At 37.7% G+C, this 27954-nt stretch overlaps 1 pseudogene; it reads right to left on the bottom strand.

Moving 5' to 3' along the window:
• On the bottom strand, positions 1-27167 carry LOC136217200 (uncharacterized; annotated as a pseudogene).
• Positions 27168-27954: the final 787 nt, after the last annotated feature.

The following is a 27954-nucleotide window of genomic DNA, read 5'->3' as shown; positions in this document are numbered from 1 at the left end:
TTATCCACTATTATAGACAATTGATGCACAAACTTTTGTATAATGAGCATTTTCATATAAATGTACTGCTTTCACCTCAAACTTACCAGGCCTTCGCTCCTTTCTAAAAAAATGAATGCCATCTATTTCAAATTTTGTGACTCGAGCCATGACCACTAGTCCTTCACTCACAAGGTTCCCTTTTGTCATTAACTTGTTTCCCCTTCTCCTATCACCAAAATCTCTACGTACTTCGTCATTTTCTTCTTCTACATAATTAACAAGATTTTTATTGTTACCATAACAAACAAAACTCTAGCCACCGCCATCAACTCTTCAAAAGTTTTAGGTAGAATCATTTAACACTTTTACTTATAAGATTCACAAGTTGTTCCTTTTGCCTGGGCATATATAGCAATCTTTAAGTTAAAAGATCTAATAAAAGCGGCCATTTGATGAAATGTCATGAGATAATCCCTAAGAGGCTTTGTAACCCTCTATCGGGCAATAGTAAACTCATCCATAAAAGGCAATTGTATTATCAATTCTTTATCGAACGAAAAAACTTAAAACTTTGCTTTTCAATTTTTCATCTTCCATTTGTTTTGCTTTGACCCCAAAATCTAAATTTCCCATTTCCAAACTTAATATCATTATTTTATGTGAATTTCTACGTTTTTAGATACACAACTCTTGTGGAGAATAATGTACTCCTATAAACCATACACAACTCTATAATACCATGTAGATATTGCTCGCTTTAGCTCAAATCCAATATTTTGGGCCGCGTGAATTTAAAAAATGTATACACGTATTGAATAGACATCGTACTAATAAGCGTAATCACTCTTTCTTTATTTTTGATATGGAATTAAAAAAATCATTCTTGTCCCATCGCCATTCCTTAAGACCACTCCTTACTTAGAGCCTCTAATTTGATGTCATCCACACTAGATCATATCGTTATAGGCCCACTAGATTCTGCCTAGTTCGTACATGGAGAGTCAACTTTGATACCAATTATAATAACATGGTCCAATGTCATGTAAATATTGTACGCTTTGGTCCAAATCTAACACCTTGGGCCTCACGACTTTAAAATTCATTTACATGTATCCACACTCTATCAATAAGCCTAATCACTCTCTCTTTATTTTCAGTATGTGACTCAGTTCATTCCATTAGTATTGCCATTTTTATAGCTATTATTTACTCAAACCTTCTACCTCCACACGATTAAATTAGTGACGAGTGATTACATTATCATTATTATTATTATTATTATTATTATTATTATGTAAAAACGCAATAACCTTAAGTTTGTTTACCGTTTAAAAAAAAGTAAAACTAAAAGATTTAAGGGTTAACTATAAAATTGGCCCAATTGAAAGACTCGTTTGTATTTTTAGATCAATTACAACACATATTGTTGAAACACCTTTCCACAAGATTTTAATTTGACAAAATCATTTAAGTTTAATCCATGATTAAGAGACAATTAAATTTAAGTGCTTTGATTTAATTGTACTAATCCGTTTGTTCAATATTGAGTATAAATATAAATGCAAAAGGAAATAAAAATTAAGACAGGACAAAGTCAGCATAAGAACACAACACAAGCTGAGTGAAGAGCAACTCAGCACAAGAGAAGATAAGTCATCTTCAAAACAACAGCTTAAGAAAGAAGCTGATCAAAGAAGCTGAGTGGAACGAAGCTCAACATAAAAGAAGTCTGCTTCAGAACTAGATCTTACAGAACGAAGCTGACCATGGAAGCTGAGTGAAAAAGAACTCAGTATGAGATTTGGTGACAATCAAAGACAATGACTATCGAAGTGAAGCTGAGTGTCTTCAGGACAGTATGAACGATCCGTTAGCTAAAAGACAAATCCGACAACCATCTGCACCAATAATTGAAGCCTTGGAATTACGCAAAAGCCAAATTCCGAGATGCATGGGTCAACTGTTCGTTGCTAAAAGACAAACTGCCGCAAGAAGACAAAGCCTGTAGGAAGAAGACAAGCCTGGCATCTGAAGAAATCAGAAAACAAGATTGGTCGGCACATCTGAAGCTGACCAGAAGCTTGTCCCCCAAAAGAGCCATTTTGGACTCAACGGACAAATCCAATTCAAATCATTTGATCCTAAAAATACAACTATAAAAGGTCAAGCAATTCTCTTGGATCATTGCCGAATTACAGAATATACAAGAGAGAAAAATCCAAGCTCAAAGCACTCAAAAACAAGAAAGAAATCTTACACCAACTTTCTATTCCTTGTGTAAATGCTAGATTGATTGTTTGTAATCATCTAAAGTGTTCTTTAGCTGAAAAAGAGCAAATTGTATCAATTGTGAATTGAGAGTGTTGTGCTGAGTATTTGGTTGTAAATACTCAGTGGTAGAGAAATCTAGGTGCTGGGTTGTAGCACTTAGTAGGAGTTGAGTAGACGAATAGAGGAAGGTACTCTTGCATATTCAACTGCCTTGTAACCGGTTTGTGCTCTACCATTAAAGATGTAACACCCGTATCAAAAGCCGTTTTATTTAATTAACATTTAGCTATAATAAACAGTTAAAACATCATTAAAACAAACAGTTGTTTTGAACACGCCGATCTATTAATTGATCACAACTTTACACCTTAAAACTTACAATAAGTCTATATTTCATACTATAAACTGCAACATAGTTTAACATACTGATCATCCTTGCCGCTAGTCAATTATTACTTTTAACCTGAAAAGAAAACTGGTGGAGAGTGGGGTGAGCTTGGTGGGCTCAGTAAAATAGCTAATTATATACATAACTCAACCACACGCGCATACAATTCAGTTTACATGCATTTAATAACTAATAGGTGACCAAGCATCAAAACACGACCTTTATTATTTATTTATTTATTAGTATCTGTTTTAAGGGCCCCATTTGTCACGAGGAGATATACCCAATGGTTCATCGGTCAATTCAAACAATCACAGTCTCATCATATTATTATATATCAACAGCACAGGATACCATTCCACGTCAGGTATCCCCGCACCACTCTGGTGCGTAGCAAAAACAGCACAGAATATCTCCTGCATCCCGAGATACTCCGACACTAGCCTCAAGGACAAGTGCCTAGCAAATCATATATCCACTCAAACATATATACCATCAATTAACCATTGAATATATCTTCGTCATGACAAGCTATAATTATCATCTTTTTCTTTCTTTACCGAACACCTCTTACATTCGTTTTTCTCAATAATAATTATTTCATAACATTTAATATCACACTATTATTATATGCCTCTAGCCATATTAAGTAAGCAAATCAAAACGGTCACGTAGTTTCAACCATCATCATAGATGTCATCAACCGTTTCATATTCACAAACTTAACACATCAATCAACAACCCAATATAATAATTCTAAACTTAGCAATCAGATACACTGAATCTCTAAATAAACATTATTATGCATATAATTAACCACTTACCTCTATTTCGAAACAGAGTGCTAAATTAGCAAGTGATGATGATCATCTATCTTCAATTCATACATCGTTTCCTATCTAGAACAATAAAAAGAAATTTTCTGGAGTATCAATGTGGTGGTTTGCGGCCTCCCCTCTCCCCCTTTTCTCAAAACCGAATTCCTCCTATGTATCCATAGGGAAAAAAGTTGTAACCTAATTAAAATTGATTTGTTTTTTAAATATAATTATTACTTATCTTCTAATATAAATATTTATTTGTGTTATATTTCAATACAAACACATTATACTCAACAATTAGTAATATATCTTAGCACAAACCTATTACTCTTTCAACAAATAAAAATACTGATTTATTACGAATTTTTCTTTTCAATATAACTATATAATATTTTTTTTAGATAAATAATAAACCTTAATTAATTAATTTAGAAACCCAATTTTAAAGATTTAAATGCATGAATATAATATTGACCCCCTTTTTTCTGGGCGTTACAGTTCTTCCCCTCTAAAAAAAATTTCGTCCCCGAAATTCACATCCAATGTGTATTGAAAATACTAACTATATATAAGGAGCATGCATTTATCATAAAGCATAATAGTATACCTAACATGTTTAGTTGAACTGAAACAAATCAATTTCACTTTTACTGCCACCTTTAATTGAATATATGAATAAGAAGAAATTCGGTATTTCTCAAAAAAAAAAAAAATAAATAAATAAATCAGTAAATAACAAAATATTAAGAATGAATGTAAGCAAAAGAAATTAACTTTTACAAAAAGGGATGAATAATAACTAAAATAGAAGGTTAATGGTTTTAAGTAAACTACACAAATATCAATAACATAATCTATAATAATGAAAAACTAATTTACTTTAAGAATGACTAATAAGATTTTTTTTTTTAATACGACCTTTTTTTAAAAAAAAAATTTACGCAATGCGCTTACATTATAAAGAAGAAAAAAAAAATCCCCTCCCAAGGTATATGTAAGCTCTCAACCATTAGGCTAAGAGTTTCACCACGAAAAAAATGGATATTTTTTTATATGACCTTAATAGTAGATTGAAACTTACAAAATGAAATTTTACTTCAATTAAATAGCTATTTTCACTTAACAACCTCACTGACACATTTTTTTTTCAAATGGAATAATACAAAGAATCTCTTCTAATCAAAATAGACAGCAATATTTTTTTTTTAATTCTAATAACAAAATAATAATAAACAAAAATTATAAACATACCACTGAAAATTGTAGACTTTAACTAACATTATAAGAACAAATATACTCATACAACTTTAATATGTTAAAAGAAAAAAAAACGCAACGATGATGCATGTAAAAGCAAATATTTATCAAAGGTTCAAATTTGCATTTTTCTTTTTAAATAAAAACAACTTTCACCTCAGAAAGTTTAGTAAATGGAAAGCGGATAACTATTTGGCCATATCAGGTTGCCCGCCATGGTTTTTGAAAAAGAATGGGACTCAAATTCTTTTAAGGAACTGAAATAAAATTTAATTGACACTTGTCTATATTTCATTGGCTCTGGTATACCACATGGGACTGTGATGTGGTATGACAGGCACATCGTATAATTTCTCCTAACTCTAATAGTAATACAAATAGTTTATTTTGTCCCTAAAAACGTAGACCCGCTCTGATACCATAATGTAACACCCGTGTCAAAAACCGTTTTATTTAATTAACATTTAGCTATAATAAACAGTTAAAACATCATTAAAACAAACAGTTGTTTTGAACACGCCGATCTATTAATTGATCACAACTTTACACCTTAAAACTTACAATAAGTCTATATTTCATACTATAGACTGCAACATAGTTTAACATACTGATCATCCTTGCCGCTAGTCAATTATTACTTTTAACCTGAAAAGAAAACTGGTGGAGAGTGGGGTGAGCTTGGTGTGCTCAGTAAAATAGCTAATTATATACATAACTCAACCACACGCGCATACAATTCAGTTTACATACATTTAATAACTAATAGGTGACCAAGCATCAAAACACGACCTTTATTATTTATTTATTAGTATCTGTTTTAAGGGCCCCACTTGTCACGAGGAGATATACCCAATGGTTCATCGGTCAATTCAAACAATCACAGTCTCATCATATTATTATATATCAACAGCACAGGATACCATTCCACGTCAGGTATCCCTGCACCACTCCGGTGCGTAGCAAAAACAGCACAGAATATCTCCTGCATCCCGAGATACTCCGACATAGCGTCAAGGACAAGTGCCTAGAAAATCATATATCCACTCAAACATATATACCATCAATTAACCATTGAATAAATCTTCGTCATGACAAGCTATAATTATCATCTTTTTCTTTCTTTACCGAACACCTCTTACATTCGTTTTTCTCAATAATAATTATTTCATAACATTTAATATCACACTATTATTATATGCCTCTAGCCATATTAAGTAAGCAAATCAAAACGGTCACGTAGTTTCAACCATCATCATAGATGTCATCAACCGTTTCATATTCACAAACTTAACACATCAATCAACAACCCAATATAATAATTCTAAACTTAGCAATCAGATACACTGAATCTCTAAATAAACATTATTATGCATATAATTAACCACTTACCTCTATTTCGAAACAGAGTGCTAAATTAGCAAGTGATGATGATCATCTATCTTCAATTCATACATCGTTTCCTATCTAGAACAATAAAAAGAAATTTTCTGGAGTATCAATGTGGTGGTTTGCGGCCTCCCCTCTCCCCCTTTTCTCAAAACCGAATTCCTCCTATGTATCCATAGGGAAAAGAGTTGTAACCTAATTAAAATTGATTTGTTTTTTAAATATAATTATTACTTATCTTCTAATATAAATATTTATTTGTGTTATATTTCAATACAAACACATTATACTCAACAATTAGTAATATATCTTAGCACAAACCTATTACTCTTTCAACAAATAAAAATACTGATTTATTACGAATTTTTCTTTTCAATATAACTATATAATATTTTTTTTAGATAAATAATAAACCTTAATTAATTAATTTAGAAACCCAATTTTAAAGATTTAAATGCATGAATATAATATTGACCCCCTTTTTTCCGGGCGTTACAAAAGAGCTCAGTATTGGATTCTAAAAGCCCAGAGGAATCTGGGGACGAGATTTTCCACCGCTTCCTTCCGTTCAATTGATTTTCATCTCTTTCTCTTTATCCTTGATCTTGTGTTGATTAATTAGAGACAATCTACTTTGGTTGTTAATAAACGGTTGATTGATCTTCTGTTGGTTTTGTTTTGTGCTCGGGAAATCGAAGTAAGAGTTGTGGGCACTTCATTTGCAACGGTAGATAGAACATCTAAAAGGTATTTCTTCTTATCCCTCTTTGTATGAAATAACGGTTAACGGATCTTCGGGTTAATGGAAATAGGTTAAAATTTTTATATTTCCGCTGCTATACGTTAGCCTATTTTCCTTCAGTGGTATCAGAGCCTGCGTTAAATCCGTTATTTCATATATGAAAATTTAAAAGTTTTTCAATCAGATTGAATAAATATTTATAGTTAGGCTAATTAACAAAAATGTTTTGATTAATTAGTTCTAAAAGATAAATAAGTTTTAATTAATTGTTAATTAAAATAAGTTATGCACATGTTCCTAATAATTTTGGTCGATAATCATTATAACAAAATCTATTAGTTTTATGGTTAGATTGATAAAATCAGTTTTATTTATTCTAAAAGATAAAACGGAAAATCTATGATAGTTTTTCCTATTTTCTGAAAATCGTTTTAAAACTGGTATATATATATATATGTTTTATATTTATATAAAAAAAATTACAGCACGTAAGGCGCGACCCGACTGCTATTGCGCGGTTGCTGCCGCGCGGCAGCAACCACACGCGGCGCCTGACCGCCGCTACCGCAAGGCAGCGGCGGATCAGACGCCTAGGGCTGGTGCCAAATGGCAGCAGCCCGACCTCGGACCCGGCCCGAGACCCACCTAGTTTTAAATCGTTTGAAAACTAGTTTTAAATATATATATATGTATGTTTCAGAAATTAATAGTTTTCTGTTTTGATTATCGAATGAAAATTTATTTAAAAGTTTGTTTTACCTGTTTGTAAATCAAAAGGTTTTAAATGAATTCAAATCAAAATAATTGGGACGTGCATAATTAAAGTTTTGTATAGTTATATTAATCTAAAAGTTTAATATAAAAGGATACGAAACTGTTAGAAGTAAAATTGGATGAAAGTTAATTTGATGAGTTAATGTGATTAACCTAAATATTACATAAAATACTTATGTAATCAACCAATTAAATTTATTTAATTGAGCCTATGCATGTTTGGAGTTATGGACATATTTGGACCCTCTTTTAGTCTTTCGGTATTTTTGAAATAGGGCCTGCGAGTCCTGCTTTTCTACTATATATTGTAATTTCTCCTCTCATCTAATTCTCTTCAATTCAATTGAAGTTTTCTTTAGTAGAATAGAAATTAATATGTAATTTCAATGCGCCATGGAGAAGACGGAGGACCTAAAGAGAAATATGTAATAGTTAGTATTTCCCTAGGTTTGGCCTTTTATTCCGTCTCTGGCTCGACGGAATAATTTAGATAATATGTCCATAATGCCAATGTATGTGTCTGATGTATGCTAAAGCAAATCAAGACTAAGTTAGATTGTGAGACCTAAAATAAAATCCCTCATTAAAAAGTTAAGTAAATAAACAAGTTATTAAAATCGGTTGCCCCTCCCTAATATTATAATTCAGCCGGCAGTACTGGGGGCCTTTGGGTTGTTGAGCAAACTCAAGCTCGGGGTCTTACGGTAACACCTGTATTATCGAAAATCACTTTTCATGAATATGGGTAATACTTAAATTAGATTATGATAATTGGATGAGCAAACTCATGTTGTCATAAACTAATGGGCAATATGGTTGGGATTAATCTGAATAGCATATTAGTTACTAATGTGGTTAGTAACCCAATAACCTAGGAATCACATTAAAGATGTGATTGATTACATGAATCTACCTAACGAATGAGACTAGCTTGTTGAGCAAACTCAAGGCGAAATCTCAGGAGTTAGGATCCTAGCTCACTAAAGGATTTGTGAAATTCTTCGAATTAATATGGAGGGCTATTAATTTGGCAAAATAGTGGGAGCAATCTAAAATAAACTAAAAGGCCTATAATTTTAGATTGATATACTTTAAAGCAAATGAATAACATACGTTTACTCTTTCTCACTCTCAGGTTTAATTAAACACTCTTAAAATCATGACTAAAACCAATCTGCAAAACATTCTTACCGATAACAAGTTGAATGGTTCAAACTTCACCGACTGGTTTCGTAACCTCAAAATTGTTTTGAAGTTCGATAAGATAGGGTATGTACTTGATACATCGATACCCCCTATCCCTACTGATGATGCTCCCATCGAAGAAATTGATGCTTACCAGAAGCACAAAGCTGATGATGATCATGCGGGATACATCATACTTGCATCGATGACACCGGAATTACAAAGGCAACATGAGGAAATGGATGCCTATTCCATCATCATGCACCTTAAGGAACTGTTTGGGAAACAGACTAGGTGCGAACGCTACGAGATATCCAAATTACTATATTGTAGCAGGATGCAAGAAGGCACATCCGTCATGACACATTGTGTCAAGATGATTGGCTATATTACCAAACTTTCTAGTATTGGATTCGCGATGGATAACGAACTAAGCATAGACTTAATTCTTCAATCCCTCCCAGAGAGTTATTCACAGTTCATTATGAACTATCAGATGAATGACTTGCAAACCTCTCTTGAAGAGCTTGCAAATTTGCTCAAGTCAGTTGAGCCCAATATGAAAAAGGACAAGGCAATATCAGCCCTTGTCATAGAGGGATCAAAGAAAAGGAAGGGGAATTTTCCCAATCCTAAATATCCCAAGAAAGGCAAGGGAGCCATGCCCACTAAAGCTAAGGGAAAGGAAGTGAAGAAGCCCAAAGGAGAGTGCCACTTCTGTGGTAAAGACGGGCATTTGAAAAGGAATTGCAAGGAGTACCTAGCCTCCCTCAAGAAGGGAAAAGGCAGTGCTTCAACATCTGGTATGTTTTATATTGAAATAAATACAGTTTCACAGTCTGAATCTTGGGTACTTGATACCGGTTGCGGATCTCATATTTGTACAAATATGCAGGAACTAAATCGGACAGGGAACTGAAGAAAGGAAACATAAACTTGCGAGTAGGAAATGGAGCAAGAGTTGCCGCCCTTGCAATTGAAGATTATGTTTTAAATTTGCCCTCTGGGCTTGTAATGGAATTAAGGAACTGTTTATACGTTCCACAAATGTCTCGTAACATTATTTCTATTAGCCGTCTTGTTGACGACGGTTTTCATATTTCAATAAAAGACAAACATTGCGATTTTTATAGAGATTCGATTTTCTATTTTTCAGGAATATCACAAAATGGGATTTATGTGTTAGATGACAAAATTTCTGTTTTCGCAATTGATACCAAAAGACATAAGCTAGATAATTCAACTTACTTGTGGCATTGTCGTTTAGGCCATATAAACAAAAGACGCATGCTTAAGCTACATCAAGATGGGCTTATAAATTCAATTGATCCTGAATCATTGGAAACATGCGAAGCATGTTTAAAAGGTAAAATGACAAAGACACCCTTTAGCAATAAAGGTGAACGTGTATCAGACTACTCAAAGCTTATTTAGACATGTGCATCACACAAACGCTCAGCGTGACATTTACGACAAAGCTGTGCTTCGAATATACCATCAATCTTATGCTCAGCTAACCGACGCAATATCATGGCTAACTAAGTCACAGGAATACATACTCAGCATGATCAGCGCATCTATTCGCGTCCCCGGTTCAGTTCTGGATGATGGAGTCCCAGTGCTTGATGGGTTATTTGAAAGCACGAAACGTCTAAAGGCATATTCGGTCAAGCTGACTCGTGCTGCTCTCAATGACACCTTCATTGCTCCTCCGCCTGATGGTGGCAAAACGGGGGAGAAAGCACAAGCTGATGGAACTCAGCCTAAGGCAGGCGAAACCTTAGGCAGTAAGCAAAAGAGGAAGGACAAAGGCAAAGGGGTAGCTCAAGCCTAGTTTTAAGAAATTGACCTATGTATTTTTTTTGTATGCTGACCATTTATATTATTTTAAGCGTCCTTTCATTCACATTATTTCTCATAAGTAATGCTTACTATTATACCATATGCTGATCTGTCTAAAATTGAACAAACAAATAAATTCAAAGTAAAAATATACTCAGTATACATTAACTCTGATACCAAAACTATTCATGTATCAAACTGAGTAAACATTGAACTCTTCTGAAAGTTGACCTAGGCTCATCTCAATTAAATCTTAGAAGGTTTAGAGTTAAGTTAAATATATGCAACCCTTACGGGGGAGTAATTTCAGAAGAATAAAAAGTAATTCAATCATGGGAATTTCAATACTGAGTTCCATAAATTAAATATTTTGCCAACATCAAAATGGGGGAGTTTGTTGAAACACCTTTCCACAAGATTTTGATTTGACAAAATCATTTAAGTTTAATCCATGATTAAGAGACAATTAAATTTAAGTGCTTTGATTTAATTGTACTAATCTGTTTGTTCAATATTGAGTATAAATATAAATGCAAAAGGAAATAAAAATTAAGATAGGACAAAGTCAGCATAAGAACATAACACAAACTGAGTGAAGAGCAACTCAGCACAAGAGAAGATAAGTCATCTTCAAAACAACAGCTTAAGAATGAAGCTGATCAAAGAAGCTGAGTGGAACGAAGCTCAGTATAAAAGAAGTCTGCTTCAGAACTAGATCTTGTAGAACGAAGCTGACCATGGAAGCTGAGTGAAAAAGAACTCAGTATGAGATTTGGTGACAATCAAAGACAATGACTATCGAAGTGAAGCTGAGTGATCTTTAGGACAGCATGAACGATCTGTTAGCTAAAAGACAAATCCGACAACCGTCTGCACCAATAATTGAAGCCTTGGAATTACGCAAAAGCCAAATTCCGAGATGCATGGGTCAACTGTTCATTGCTAAAAGACAAACTGCCGCAAGAAGACAAAGCCTGTAGGAAGAAGACAAGCCTGACATCTGAAGAAATCAGAAAACAAGATTGGCCGGCACATCTGAAGCTGACCAGAAGCTTGTCCCCCAAAAGAGCCGTTTTGGACTCAACGGACAAATCCAATTCAAATCATTTGATCCTAAAAATACAACTATAAAAGGACAAGCAATCCTCTTGGATCATTGCCGAATTACAGAATATACAAGAGAGAAAAATCCAAGCTCAAAGCACTCAAAAACAAGAAAGAAATCTTACACCAACTTTCTATTCCTTGTGTAAATGCTAGATTGATTGTTTGTAATCATCTAAAGTGTTCTTTAGCTGAAAAAGAGCAAATTGTATCAATTGTGAATTGAGAGTGTTGTGCTGAGTATTTGGTTGTAAATACTTAGTGGTAGAGAAATCTAGGTGCTGGGTTGTAGCACTTAGTAGGAGTTGAGTAGACGAATAGAGGAAGGTACTCTTGCATATTCAACTGCCTTATAACCGGTTTGTACTCTACCATTAAAGAGCTCAGTATTGGATTCTAAAAGCCCGGAGGAATTTGGGGGACTGGACGTAGGCGGAGAGGCCGAACCAGGATAAGTGATACTGAGTAATTTCTAACTCTCTCAATATATATATATATATATATGTGCATGTGTTGCGTGTTATACTTGTTGGTCCCTGGTAATTAGTTCCAAGGGGGGGTTAGGAACTATTATAACTTTTTCGTGTTTTAATTAAGCTGACTGGAAGTTATTTTGAGAGTTTATCAACTCAGCTTATGGTCAGCTTGGTGAGATATGTTTGAAGACAGCTTTAGTCAGATGTTGACTAAAGTTGTTTTCTTGTGAGTTGAGAATTGACACTCTTGGAGGTCAGCTTCTAACTCAGCACCACTTACTTACTCAAGATCAGCTTAGACAATTTATATGCTGAGTAAATAAAGTAAACAACACATGCAATTATAAGAGAGAGTTTAGAGATTACTCAGTATCACTTATCCTGGTTCGGCCTCTCTGCCTACGTCCAGTCCCCAGAGTCCTTCGGGATTTTTGAATCCAATACTGAGCTATTTAAAGGTAGAGCACAAACCGATTACAAGGCAGTTGAATATGCAAGAATACCTTCCTCTATTTGTCTACTCAACTCCTACTAAGTGCTACAACCCAGCTCCTAGATTTCTCTACCACTGAAATGCTTACAACCAAGCACTCAGCTTTACACTCTCAATATTCCTATTGATCACAGACTTGTTCTTTTTTAACTAAAGAACACTTTAGATGATTACAAATCAATCTAGCATTTACACATAGAATAGAAAAGTCGGTGTAAGATTCTTTTTGTATTTGAGTGCTTTTGAAACTTTCTCTCTTATATTTTTCTTTCGATGCTTCAGTATTTATCCAAGTTTTTCGATTGTCCTTTTATAGAAGGAAATCTGTAGATTTGATCGTTTTGAAATGTCCTAACCGTTAACATCAAAACGGCTCTTTTGGGGAACAATTTCTGGAAAGCTTCAGACTGCACCTCCATTCCCTTTCTCTGTTTTCTTCAGGTGTCAGGTTTGTCTTCTAGCGTCTGGTTTGTCTGTTTATGCCAGTTGTCTGTTTTCAATAATCCAACATCCCATGACTCTTGGAATTAGTCTTTTAGGTGTCTTCGAGGTTCCAATTATTAGTGCAGAAGATTGGCAGACTTTGTCTTTTAGTGAACGGATCCTTCATGCTGTCCTGACTGTTACTCAGCTTCGTTTGTTCTTTTCGAATGTTCAACGTTCATGCTGAGTTCCTTTAAGGTCAGCTCCGTTCTGTTTAACCTCTCTTGAAGAAGTCTTCAAATTTAGTCAGCTTCGTTTTGCTTCTGAATTTTAACTCCACTCAGCTTCTATTCTGTCATGCTGAGTTCCGTTCTACTCAGCTTCGTTTATGCTGACTTTTGTCCTGTCTTTACTTTATATATTTTTGCACTCAATATTTAACAAACATATTAGTACAATTAAATCAAAGCATCTAAATTTAATTGCCTCTTAATCATGGATGATTTTGTCAAATCAAAATCTTGTGGAAAGGTGTTTCAACAAACTCCCCCATTTTGATGTTGGCAAAATACATAATTACGGAACTCAGTTATAAGTTGCCCCATGATTGATATTTTTGATATGACTCCCCCGTAAGGGTTGCATACATTTTGTCTTAATTTTATTCTAAACCTTCCAAGATCTAATTTGATTAGACTTAAGATATTTGTGTGTACTGACTCAGTTTTGGAAGGATATTGTCTCTCAGTTTTTAGTGTTAATGTGTTTAACCTTTTTGATTCGTTTGTTCAAACTTGATTAGTCAGATCAGGAAGAAAACTGATACTTGTGATATTAGATTAAACTATAACAACAAAAAAACATATTAACCTAACCAGTAGACAATAAAAATAGGAAACAGGATATGATGCTAAGTCTCTAGACACAGACTAGGATATGATGCTAAGTCTCTAGACACAGATTAGCTAGTTTTACTTCTTCTTTCTTTGAGCTGAGGGATCAACATAAGCAATGCCTTTTCCTTTGCTTCCATACGCAGTACCTGCAGGCTGAGGCTGAGTTCCTCCTTTACTTGTCTCCCCCGTTTTGCCATCATCGGGTTTGTAGAGGAAAGTTTCATTCCGTGCTGCGGAGGAGAGATACTGAGAGTAGCGCTGGAGCCTTTTGGTGCTTTCACCCAAGCCATCAATGACTGGCACACTATTGTCTTGGATATGCCGAGGAACCCTAAGAGAGCTGCTGATCATACTGAGGAGGCATTCATGAGATTTGCTCAGGCAGGTGAGGGAGCTTGTGATCTGACCAAAAGCTTGATGGAACAGCTTGAGCAGAGCAGAATCATAAAACATGCGCTGGCCATTGTTGATGCGCATTGCCTTCATGATAGCTTGTGAAAAGCTCATGAGTTCAGTGTTGGAGATGGGATCAACATCCATTTGGACTCGGTCAATGTTGAGTAGTCTGACTGCCTCACTCAATTGGTCAATAGTACACTGGGAAGAGGAGGATACTAGATCACGTGTGCTGGTCAGCTCAGTATGAAGTTGGGTGAAACATTTTTGAAGTTCGGCAGAGGTGGAAAACTCAGCATTGCCGGGTGGACTTAATTTGGTCAGCTCAGCATTCAATTTGGTAAAACAGTCTTGCAATTCAGTAGATGTAACAGACTCAGGATTGGCAGTTGCTTTAGAGGTGGTCAGTTCCCCTGCTAGCTTAACAAAGTAGCTTTGAAGCTCAGTGGAAGTGACATACCCTGGATTGACTTCTGACAGTTGGTGAATTTTGCCTTCAAGCAAATTCATATGGGTGGCCATTGTAAGCACTAGTTCAGTCAGTTTTGCAATTTGCTCTTGATTAGGTTGCTGAGTTTGAACCGCAGTGATAACACTAACTAGATCCTTAAGCCCTCGAAGTTCATTTAGAAGCTGAGTAATACCAGACAGGTGAGAGGACTCAGCTTGAGTGGATTGGTGACCATCAGCTTGAGTAGTATTGAAGTCTTGAAGCAAGGACTGAGCAGAAGCAATGACACGTCGGCCAGACTCAGTAGCATTCAAGTATGCAAACTTAGCAGTATTGGACTCAGAGGCTGGTACAAAGTTTGATGGTGGTGGAGGAGTTGGTTCTCTGCCAGATTGAGTACCTTGATTGGTACCTGGACTTTGATGGGTTTCTTGAGCTGAATCATCAACATGTTGTATTGGGGGTGGAACTTGATTAGATAAGTTAATCTTCTCAGCTTGAAGTGAGGAAGTGGAGACAGGAAGTGTGCTACCTTGAGCATCTTGGATTGGATCTGCAGGGTTTTTGGCTTGTTCCTCATCCTGAGTAACAGAGGCTTGTTTTTCCACTGGATCTTCTGGTGGTGACTCAGTTTCATTTGAGAAGTACTGAAACTGGATTGTCGAGAGGTCAGTTTCAGGCTCATCAATGGGATAGTCGTCCATGAGATCAATTTGCTTTTGTGCTTTCTTTTTGAGTCTTCGCCGTGTCTCAGTTCTTGGCGGTGAATGGTCAGTTCGAATACCTTCACTGGACTCAGTAGCAACTGTCTCCTCTTCTACAGGTTGCTCAAAAGGACCCTCAACGGCATTACTTTCTTTCTTTCTCTGCTCAGTATTAACTTCTTGGTGTTCAACATGTTGCTCAGTCTCTTCCACAGATTCATTTTCTTGGTCAGTTCCATGACCTTCAGGTTGAGTAGAGGCTAGTGGGACAGCTTCTACTATCTTTAAGGAGTTACCCTTTTTCTTCTTCTTTAAAGGGGTTTCTGGAGTTTCTTCATTCTCATCCTCAGGCTCTTCTTGCCTCTTTCTTTTCTCAGCTTGCTCCTTAGCCTTGTCGGCTTTAGCGTTTTCTCTTGATGAAAGCCTTACTTTCTTTGGGACAGCATGAATGTCCTTGGAGCAGGTTTCTACAGCCTTCCTCTTCTTCCTTCTCTCAGGCTGAGCTGTTTCTGGTGACTCAGCACGAGCTTCAACCTCTTCTGCAGGCTCAGCTTCAGGCTCAATTTCTTGTTGCTCATCTTCTTCATCTTCTTCAGCATCTCCAGCTCCTTCATATCCCTTCAAGGGTTGATTGTACAACAATCCATCCAGCAGAACTGTAGTAATTTCACTTCCCAAGCTACTTGTTTCACTTTTCGTCTCAATCTGCTTGTCCTGTATAATTTTTGTAATGATTGAGCCCAAGCGGAGTTTCTTACCACTTCGTTGAAACGCTCCAACTAGAAAGACGGGAAGATTGAACGGAGTGCAGGTCAACATGTGCTAGATGAAGCACTGTTCGAAGTTTTATGCGGATGAAGCTGAGCTGAGTTTGGGGAAGATAAAGTTGGTCAGCATGAAGTGGACCATCTTTTGTGCTTTACCCATACAGGTGCTGGGTATTTCCCCCTTATGATCTTTGGGTTTACAGAACCCCTTTAGCTTATCAGATGTGGCTTTTGGTATTTTCTCCTTTGTCATTCTAAACTGAATTCCTTCGTCTGGTAAGTCTAGCAATGTGGCTAGATAGACAGGGGTTACGACGATTTTCTGACCTTTAACAGTGGTCTCCAGATAGTCACAGTCATCTGCATCAACATGTAGATTCGAGTAGAATTCCCGTACTAACCTGGGATAGGTTGTTCCTGAAAGAGAGAAGAGACATTTCCATTTGTTCTTCTCGATCCATTCGCAGAATGGTTTCTCAGACGAGACGAAACTTGGAGAAAACCATCGGCACTTTAAAACCTCCAGATTGTTGACCTTGGAGTGTACCTTGATCATTTTCCTTTCTATTTCCGTTGAAGGACCCGCGAGGTCAGTGGGTTTATCTGTGGTTTGAGTTTTAGGGTTTTTGTTTTTGCCGGGAGCCATTTTTGAAGATTTTGAAGTTCTTAGAGAGAAAGAAATTCGATTTTAGGAGATTACAGTCGTAGTGAATGAAGAGTGGGGATTTTTCCACTTTTTATATAAATCTACGACGGTCCTTAATCATTAACTAGCCGTTTTTACCTAGGGACGTTCAACCGACAAGAATTCTGTCAATTATGACATCTTCGGCACGTGGGATTTGCCATTAATGTGCATCTTCCCAAGGTGCCAGAGGTTACACGTGTAGGTTCTCTTTACGCGAGTGGGTTTTTACTAAGTTTTACTAGAATTCGAAGCATCCACGATATTTATTGCCTAACTTTTGAGAAGATAATTCCTCTATCACTAAGTAACTCAACATATATTACTTACTCAGCATGCGTATGTACTCAGCATAGAGTGATTACTCAATATGTTTATCTACTCAGCATAGGATGTTTACTCAGCTTTTATGCCTACTCAGTGTCATCACTTAATATATATGTCAATTCAGCATAAGGTGGCTTTTTCATTTTCAAGCTTAGTAAGGAGTAGATATTTTACTCAACATGGCATTTGCACAATTATTCAAAGTTCAACTCATGTGACAATTTATTCAATACAGATTTAGTTAGAGTGGATTTGACATACCAATTGCTTCCCTTAGTGTGTTGAATTGTTCTCGTGCCAAGGGCTTTGTGAAGATATCTGCAAGCTGAACGTTTGTAGGCACGTAGGTCAGCTTGATCTCATCTTTTAGTACATGGTCTCTGATGAAGTGATGCCTTATGCTAACATGCTTCATCCTGCTGTGTTGGAATGGATTTTTAGATAGATCAATGGCACTTTTGTTGTCGCATTTGATCTCTATTGTGTTTGTTTTGACTCCGTAATCCTCAAGCTGTTGCTTTATCCATAGGACTTGTGCAACACAGCTTCCAGCAGCCACGTACTCAGCTTCAGTTGTAGATAGGGCTACGGATGATTGCTTCTTGCTAAAGCAAGATACTAGACAGCTTCCAAGGAAATGACATCCTCCTGAAGTACTTTTTCGTTCTAGCTTATCTCGTCCGTAGTCAGCATCAGTATATCCAATGAGTGTGAAATCATTTGAGGTTGGATACCATAGACCTGCATCAACTGAGTTTTGCAAGTATCTAAAAATTCTTTTTACAGCAGTTAGATGAGATTCCCTGGGGCCAGCTTGATATCTAGCACAATAGCATACTGAGTATTGAATATCTGGTCTACTAGCAGTGAGATAGAGTAATGAACCTATCATACCTCGATAGAGTTTACTATCAACTGACTTACTCTTTTCATCCTTGCATAGGACAGTATCAGTACCCATGGGAGTTGATATTGGTTTGCAATCTACCATGCTGAATTTCTTTAACATTTCCTTGGTGTACTTAGACTGACTTATAAAGATGCCATTCTTTCCTTGCTTGATTTGAAGTCCAAGGAAGAAGTTGAGTTCACCCATCATGGACATTTCGAACTCAGTTTGCATCTGTTGGCTAAATTCTTTGCACAAGGATTCGTCAGTAGCACCAAAAATTATATCATCAACATATATCTGCGCAAGTAGGGTATGTTTACCCTTTTTCTTAATAAACAAGGTTGTGTCAGCTTTTCCCCTGACATAGTTCCTGGTCAGCAGGAAGTTGGTCAACCTCTCATACCAAGCTCTTGGAGCTTGCTTTAGGCCGTACAGGGCCTTTTTGAGTTTATAAACGTGGTTTGGAAATTTTGAATCTTCAAACCCAGGAGGTTGATTAACATATACCTCTTCGTTTATAAAGCCATTAAGAAACGCACTTTTTACATCCATTTGGTATAGTTTAAAATTCATGTAACTAGCATAGGCACACAATATACGTATAGCTTCTAATCTAGCAATAGGAGCAAATGTTTCTCCATAGTCTATACCCTCTTGCTGACTGTAGCCTTGGGCTACAAGTCAAGCTTTGTTTCTAATCACATTTCCATGCTCATCTAGCTTATTTCTAAAGACCCATTTGGTTCCTATGGGCTTTTGATTCCTAGGTTTAGGTACTAAATCCCATACCTCATTTCTGGTGAATTGGTCAAGCTCTTCTTGCATAGCATTGATCCAATATTCATCTTGCTCAGCATCAGCAAAGTTCTTTGGCTCATGTATTGAGACGAATGCAACATTGCTGAGGTATTTTCTAAGTTGATCTTTGGTCATTAATTTGTTGTTGGCGGCATCAAGAATAGCTTGTTCTGTATGTCCTCTTGGGATCTTTATTTCCTTGGGCAGTGTTGAGTCGTTTGGAATAGGTGTTTCTACAATCTCTACAGGAATAGATTGGTCAGCAAATGATATTTCAATTTCTTGCTTACCTTGAGTCAGCTCCTGTATAGATGACACAGAGGCTTCTGGTTGATTAGCGGAAGCTGAGCCTAGTTCATCTTCTTCAGGCTGAGCTGACTTACCTGTAGGGTCAGTTTCATCGAACTCAACATGTACAGACTCTTCTACGACCTGAGTTCTTTTGTTAAATACTCTATATGCTTTACTGTTTGTTGAGTACCCTAAAAAGATCGCCTCGTCAGCTTTAGCATCAAATTTAGCAAGGTTGTCTTTTGTATTGAGTATAAAGCATTTACACCCAAAGGCACGAAAGTATCCAATGTTGGGCTTTCGACCTTTCCAAAGTTCATATGGGGTTTTCTTTAGTATAGGTCTAACTAGAGCCCTATTCAGTATGTAACATGCCGTGTGAACAGCTTCACCCCAGAAGTACTTTAGAAGCCTATTTTCACTCAGCATTGTCCTAGCTATTTCGACAATGGTTCTATTTTTCCTTTCAACGACCCCATTTTTTTGAGGTGTTCTAGGAGCAGAGAAGTTGTGGTCAATACCACTGGTTTCACAGAATTCATCAAACTGTTGATTTTTGAATTCTCCACCATTGTCGCTTCTAATGTGAGCTACTCTTAGGTCTTTATCATTTTCAAGCTTTTTGATCAATGTGGTAAACATCTCAAAGGGTTTCATCCTTGCTACTCAGCAAGATGATCCAAGTGTACCGAGAGAAATCATCTACAATAACCAAGGAAAATTTCTTACCTCCCAAGCTGAGTGGCTGGATAGGTCCGAAAAGATCCAAGTGTAGTAATTCCAATGGTCTTTTGGTTGAGACAATATTTTTGCTATGAAATGACTTTTTAGTTTGTTTGCCTTGCTGGCACGCTTTACAAAGTTGATCTTTTTCAAACATTAATTTGGGTAATCCCTCAACTAATTGCTTTCTAGCTAATTTGGCAAGAAGGTCCATGCTGACATGCCCAAGTCTTCTATGCCATAGCCAGGAGTTGTCCTCTTTAGTCACTAAGCATATGTTTTTAGAAAACAGTTTTTCTAAGTTTAACATGTATACATTTTCTACACGAGGGGCAGTTAAAATTAACTCATGTGTATTTCCCTCGAGTATTTGACACTTAGTATCATCAAATACAACCTTTCTGCCGCTCTTGCAAAGCTGAGCTACACTCAGCAGATTGTATTTGAGACCTTTAACTAAGGAGACAGACTCAATAGTTGGGTTACCTCCGATAGTACCTGAGCCGACTATCTTACCCTTCTTGTTGTCTCCAAAGCTTACACTTCCACCTCGTTTAAGCTCTAGTGTGATGAACTGAGTTTCATCACCTGTCATATGCCTTGAGCATGCGCTGTCTATATACCATAGTTTTGACTTCTCCATGCATGTCAAGCTGACCTGCAGTTTAAACTATTCATTTTTAGGTACCCAATTTCTTTTGGGTCCTTTCTTGTTAGTATAAACAGGAGCAAAATCTTATTTTAACTTGTGACGGCATACTTTTATGGTATGACCTGGCTTACCACAGAAATCACAAAAAGGTACCCTTTGTGGGTTGAACTGAGTATGGTCAGCATTATTGTGTTGGGCATGCCAACATACTTTTGTGGTGTGCCCTTTTCTTCCGCAGAAGTCACATTGGACAGACCGCTTGTTATGCCAACACATACCCTTCATGTGTCCCCTTTTTCCACAACACTCACATTGAGTGAATTGTTTATGCTGACTAGTATTTGCGTACTCAGCATGGGGTTTATTTCTAGTTGAGCCCTTCCCTTGACTCTGTAACATTGTGATATCCTTTCTAAGTTTCTTTGACTCAGATTGAACCTCCGTGACAAACTTATGTAAGATTTGCATGTTGGTATGCAAGTTAGAGTTGTCCTGGAGAAGATATCGGAGGTCACTCAGCTTGACCTCTTCAATCTCATCACAGCGCCTGCTGAGTGCCTTAATCTTTTTGTTACACTTTTTGGTTAGTGTATACAAGTCACTCAGGGCATTTACCATTTCTTTTCTAAGTAAGAGTAAAGATGTTACCTCATTGCTGTGATCCTCCTGGTCAGTTTCATCAGAAAGGTCAGCTTGCTCAGATTGGGATTGGTCAGCTCCATCATCCGCCATAAAGCATATGTTGGCTGTTTCATTTTGCTCAGCTTCAGATGATGTTGATTCGTCACTGTCACTCCATGTGGCTACCATAGCCTTTTTGCTTCCCTTCTTCTCTTTCTTGAGATTGGGACAGCTTGACTTGATGTGCCCAGTTTGATGACACTCAAAACATGTGACAGACTTTGAGCTGTCCTTCTTGTACTTGTCACTTGACTCAGCTTTATACTTATCATTTCTTCTAAATGACCTTTTGCTGTTTCTATCATTTCTCCTGAACAGCTTTTTCATCTTTCTGGTGAACATGGCCAATTCCTCATCATCAGTTGACTCTACTTCAGTTGAGTCAGCTTTCATGACAAGTGACTTTTGTTTCTTGTCTTCTGATTTTTCTTTCTCTTTGGCTTCAAAGTTTTTCATAGAGATTTCATGGGTCAGCAGGGATCCAATCAACTCATCATATTTGTAGGTAGTCAAGTCTTGGGCTTCTTCTACAGCTGTTTTCTTTGCTTGCCAGCTCTTGGGCAGACTTCTCAGAATTTTCTTCACCTGTTCTTCTTCAGTGAAGTTCTTTCCAAGCCTTTTTAGCTCATTTATAATGTTTGTGAACCTTGCGTTCATTTCTGATATGTCTTCATTCTCCTTCATTTCAAACAGCTCGTAGAGTCTCATATGTTGATTGACTTTAGACTCCTTAACTTTGCTTGTGCCTTCATAGGCTACTTCAAGCTTTTTCCAAATCTCCTGTGCTGACTCGCAACCTGAAATCTTATTGTATTCTGCAGCATCTAACGCACAGTGAAGCATATTTATAGCCGAAGCATTATTTTGTAATTTTCTGAGGTCATCCTCTGTCCATTCAGCCTCACTTTTAACAATTTTCTCATCGTTAACAGTTTTGTATGGCACATGTGGACCTTGAACAATTGCAAGCCATGCACTCATGTTTGTGGCTTGAATAAAGTTTTTCATCCTATTCTTCCAGAATGTATAATTTGACCCAAAGAATAGGGGAGGTCTAGTGATTGATAGTCCCTCAGGGAGTATCTGTGTTGTTTGGTTTCCTGGAAGGAACCGAGTGCTATTCTCACCCATTTTTCGGGATCAGCTCAAGATTGTTAAATCTTTGAGTAGTGAGCTTCAGCTCTGATACCACTTGTTGGTCCCTGGTAATTAGTTCCAAGGGGGGGGGGGTTAGGAACTATTATAACTTTTTCGTGTTTTAATTAAGCTGACTGGAAGTTATTTTGAGAGTTTATCAACTCAGCTTATGGTCAGCTTGGTGAGATATGTTTGAAGACAGCTTTAGTCAGATGTTGACTAAAGTTGTTTTCTTGTGAGTTGAGAATTGACACTCTTGGAGGTCAGCTTCTAACTCCGCACCACTTACTTACTCAAGATCAGCTTAGACAATTTATATGCTGAGTAAATAAAGTAAACAACACATGCAATTATAAGAGAGAGTTTAGAGATTACTCAGTATCACTTATCCTGGTTCGGCCTCTCTGCCTACGTCCAGTCCCCAGAGTCCTCCGGGATTTTTGAATCTAATACTGAGCTCTTTAAAGGTAGAGCACAAACCGATTACAAGGCAGTTGAATATGCAAGAGTACCTTCCTCTATTCGTCTACTCAACTCCTACTAAGTGCTACAACCCAGCACCTAGATTTCTCTACCACTGAAATGCTTACAACCAAGCACTCAGCTTTACACTCTCAATATTCCTATTGATCACAGACTTGTTCTTTTTGAACTAAAGAACACTTTAGATGATTACAAATCAATCTAGCATTTACACATAGAATAGAAAAGTCGGTGTAAGATTCTTTTTGTATTTGAGTGCTTTTGAAACTTTCTCTCTTATATTTTTCTTTCGATGCTTCAGTATTTATCCAAGTTTTTCGATTGTCCTTTTATAGAAGGAAATCTGTAGATTTGATCATTTTGAAATGTCCTAACCGTTAACATCAAAATGGCTCTTTTGGGGAACAATTTCTGGAAAGCTTCAGACTGCACCTCTATTCCCTTTCTCTGTTTTCTTCAGGCGTCAGGTTTGTCTTCTAGTGTCTGGTTTGTCTGTTTATGCCAGTTGTCTGTTTCTAATAATCCAACTGTTGGTCCCTTGTTTAGTTGCAAGTATAGTTCCAAGGGGGGGGTTAGGAACTATTTAAACTTTTTAACAATTAGGGCAGACTTCTTTTTCTAAGGAAAAAGGTTTGAACAGCAGCGCTGAGTAAACAGTAAGATACCGGCTTAGTCAACTGGTGACTAGGTCAGTTTCTCAGCTTGAGTCAGGAAATAGCACTTAGAGTCTATTCCTGAGCTCTTACGTTTAATGCGCACAACTCAACTTGACCTCTTTACTTGGTCAGTTTTTGATTATTTAAGCAGGCAATATAAATAAGGAGTTAAAGGTTTAGAAATACTTCACTCAGCAGATTTATCCAGGTTCGGCTTCTTCTAAGCCTACGTCCTGTCCCCGGAACACGTTCCGAGATTTCAAATCCTCTACTGAGCTCTTTAAAGGTAGAGCCTCAAACCTTTTACAATATCAGCAATTGAGTATGACAAGAGTACCTTCCTCTATACTTCTACTCAATCCTAATCTCTCGCTGAGTACTTAAAACCGAGTACTCAGCCTCTCCTTTCTATCTCTAGAAATGATAAGTGTTTTGTCCTAATACAAAGATGTGCTAAGACACTTTAGATGATTTACAATCACTCTAGACTTTTACACAGATATGAGAAATGTAGTGTAAGAATTTTGCTTTGCTTCTTGCTTGCAGAACTTGTAGAGATTTGGTCAGCGTAATGGCTTGATCAAGTTCTATATGTTGTGAAGCTTGTGATGGCACTATTTATAGAGATGTATAAGTCGTCGGTCATTTCGAATTTCGAAATAACCGTTGGAGGGAAACGGCTATGTGTCGTTGTCATCCTGACTTGCACAGAGCTCTCGGCCAATCACAATCATGTATCTTCTGTCCTTGGTCAGCTCAGCAGATGGTCTCTCCTTTTATGGTAAGGTCAACTGGACAACATACTGTGTCGTCTGAACTTTGCCAAAAGAGGAAACACTTTGTCTGGAAGTTTTCCTTTGCCAGCTGCTGTTTTGTACGCTTTGTCGAGACTACTCAGCAGCTTCATCTTGAAGTTGTTCCCGAAGGTCTTCTAGATCCTTCCGTTTGCTGAGTTGCGATTTCATTCAAAATGGCAACGTCTTGACATACGCAGGCCGAGTGTACTGAGTTGTTTGACATGGGCCTTGGATTCCGTATTGGGCCTGGACCTTTTGATTCTTATGTCTTATAACATTTTAACTCAACATTGAACAAACACATTAGTAGAAATAAATCAAAGCATTTAAACTTAGTGTGTTTAGAATATGTATTTTAATTATACTTAAACAATTTTGTCAAATCAAAATTATATGGAAAGGTGTTTCAACAAACTCCCCCATTTTGATGTTGGCAAAACTATTCAGCAAGGAACTCAGTATGAGCTCCCCCATGATAGTTGACCTAGTATAATTTAGCAGACTCCCCCGTAAGGGTTGAGCTACTGACTTAGTTTTACTTAAAACATTTAAGGGTTTAAATGAGTAAGTCTAAGGTCAGTTTTCAGATATAGGTCAGCTATATCACATATTCTATTTACTCAGTGTTAAGCGGAAGTTTTAGACATATAGAGCGCGCTGAGTAATTTGTTGTTCAATGAGTTCTTATCAGAATGTTCCATAAGTACATAGGTTAATGTCAAACATGTTATCAGCATATCATTTAGTCAATAAATATTATACGTATTAAACATAGCTGATATAGATGAAGATACATAACAACTCAGTACTTAATAGCATATATCATTACTCGGTATTTGAATAAGAAAAGTAAGTATGATATATATTGAAAGAAGTCAGCAAGTACATAGTAAAAGAAATAAACTAGACAAATAGATTACACTGGTATGGCCTAAGTTATGCTAGCCTATCTATTTCTTTTTCTTGCCTTGTGACTGACTTCGCTCGTACTGACGTCGCTCATGCTGAGCCCTAGCAGCATGCGCTTTCTCCCCCGTTTTGTCAACTTCAGGGAGCTTGAACGCATCGGTTAAGACAGCGCGAGTCAGTTCTTGTGAAAGCTCTTTTAGCTTGTCAGCACTATCGTTGACGCCATAAAAAATGGCAACTCCATCAGCTGATACTTCGACTGGTACTCGAAGATCAGCAGCACTGAGCATATTGATGCTGAACGCTTGAGCTTTGGCTTGCCAGATGAGAGCTTCAGAGAGGCCAACAAAGACTTGGTGGAAAGTCTTCAAGAGAGCTGAGTCATAATGATGACGCTGGATATTATTATGACGGATGTGGTTGAAAGATTGCTTTGCGAGAGACAGCAACTCATTCTGCTTCAACGCGTCAGTATCCATCTCTTGCTTGTTGAGGTTAAGTAGCCTGATGGCCTCACCGATTTGCTCGACTGAGCACTGACTATAGGACACCATTTGCTCATTTGTCTTAAGTTGCTCAGTATGAAGCTGAGCAAAAAGCATTTTAAGTTCTGAGGAAGTGGCGTAGTCAGTGTTCACAGCAGACAACTTCTGAACTTGCTGATGGAGAGAGTTCAGATGTTGAATTGTTGACAGCTGTATCTCTGCCAACTTGGCAAGTGAATCCTGCTTAGCTTGCTGAGCTTGGAAGGACAAGACTACATTCAGCAGATCCTTGAGTCCCTTAACTTCGTTGAGAAGCTGAGTGACCTGGGAGAGCTGAGTTGTCTCAGGAATTGAAGATCCAGCAGCAGGCGAAGCGGAATGTTGAAGATCGTGGATAAGTGCTTGCACTGAGTCAATGAGCTTTTTATCGGACTCAGTGGCATCCCGATGTACATTAGTATGACCAGAAGAAGGTGGAGTGAAGGGAGTGCCCTGGTCAGTGACTGGATGACTTGGCTCAATCTGCACTTGAGTTGGAGGTAAGGTTGATTGATCAACAGAGAGGCTTGTTGTGGAAGTAATAACCCGAACACTGTCTGTGCTGACGGCGGAAGGATGGGGAGTCAGCACCATGCTTGAGGAGACAGCATGAGCAGTGGTCGGTTCAACCTGACTAGTTGAAGTGGTTGAAGTATGATGATCGGCATGTTCCTGTTGAGAAGAAACAGAGGCTTGTTTTTCTAACAGCGTGGAGGAAGTTGAAGTGGATTGCCGCTTGAAGAATGTCAGTTTGACAGTAGAAGGGTCCTTTGTTGTCTTGGAGAGGACAAGTTCAGTAATAGATGGTGATTGCACAGGAGGTTCACTGACCATCTTCTCACTGTCCTTAACCAGCTTTCGCCTTATTCGTGGTGGAGTGAAAGTAGGAGCAGCTTCTTCTGAGTGAGTAGGAGTAGGTTCCTTTTCCTCAGTATGGGTCTGGTCAGCTTGATCAACTTGCTCAACTTGCTCAACTCCAGCAGCTAACTCAGTGTCAGTTTGCACATTTCTACCAGCTAACCCAGTGTTAGCATCCTCAGCTTCAATTTCGCTGGCAGTTTCTTCTGAATCCTCAACGTCATCCTGACCGCTGGTTTCTTCTTCTTCCTCTTCCTCCTCAGTACTATCTCCGTCAAGTTCTTCCTCAACTTGGGAGATGAACTGGTCATCTAACTGGACCTCGGTTTCCTCAGCATCAGTACCTTGGCATTGAGTGAAATGAGAATCACTCGGTACAATAAAGTCGGTTGGCATGACGTCCAGAGGTGCCAGTGTTGAAGTCTTTGGCTTCTTCTGAGGTAGCTCAGCAGCTTCCTCAGTGCCAGGCTCATCTTTCCTGCTTCTCTTCTTAGCTGACTTTCCAGCTGACCTCTGCCTTTTTGCAGGAGACTCAACATTCGGTGACTCAGTAGATTTTCTCTTGCGAGAAGCTGGGGCCTTAGTTCTTCGCCCTTTCTTAGGCTCAACAACAGTTTCCTCAGTTTGGCCAGCTTGGCCAGCAGCAGGAGCAGCTTTTCCTTTCTTCAAGGGTTGCCCAAATTTCAGTGCCCTCAGCGAGGCAGCTGTGATCTCGATTCCTTTGAAAGATTCCTCACCTTCGAGGTCAATCTTGTGGTCGATGAGGATCCTGGTGATGATTGACCCTAACCTCAGTGTACCAGTGCTGCGTAGAAACCCAGCAACGAGAAAAACTGGTAGGTTGATGGGGGTGTACGTCAGCATGTGCCAGATGAAGCACTATTCAAAGTTGGTTGCTGATGTAGTGCAGTTTATCTTGGGGTAAATGAAATAGCTCAGTAGGTAGTGGGCCATCTTCTGGTGCTGTCCCATTGAAGATGCTGAGATCTCTCCTGAGTGACCCTCAAGTTTGCAAAAGGTATGGACGTAGTCGGTTTTGTCCTGATCGCCAGACTTCCTCAGCCTTACTCCCTCAGTTTTGAGCTGGAGGAGATTTCCTATGTACAGAGGGTTGATGAAGATGGTTTTCCCTCTTACTTCAGTGCTTACGTAGTCGGCGGAGTCACTGGCAACCTTGAGGTTA

The sequence above is a fragment of the Euphorbia lathyris genome, chromosome 2, assembly GCF_963576675.1.
Source record: "Euphorbia lathyris chromosome 2, ddEupLath1.1, whole genome shotgun sequence".
Taxonomy (NCBI): domain Eukaryota; kingdom Viridiplantae; phylum Streptophyta; class Magnoliopsida; order Malpighiales; family Euphorbiaceae; genus Euphorbia; species Euphorbia lathyris.
The sequence above is the reverse complement of the archived record's forward strand: the minus strand, read 5'-3'. Positions and strand labels throughout refer to the sequence as shown.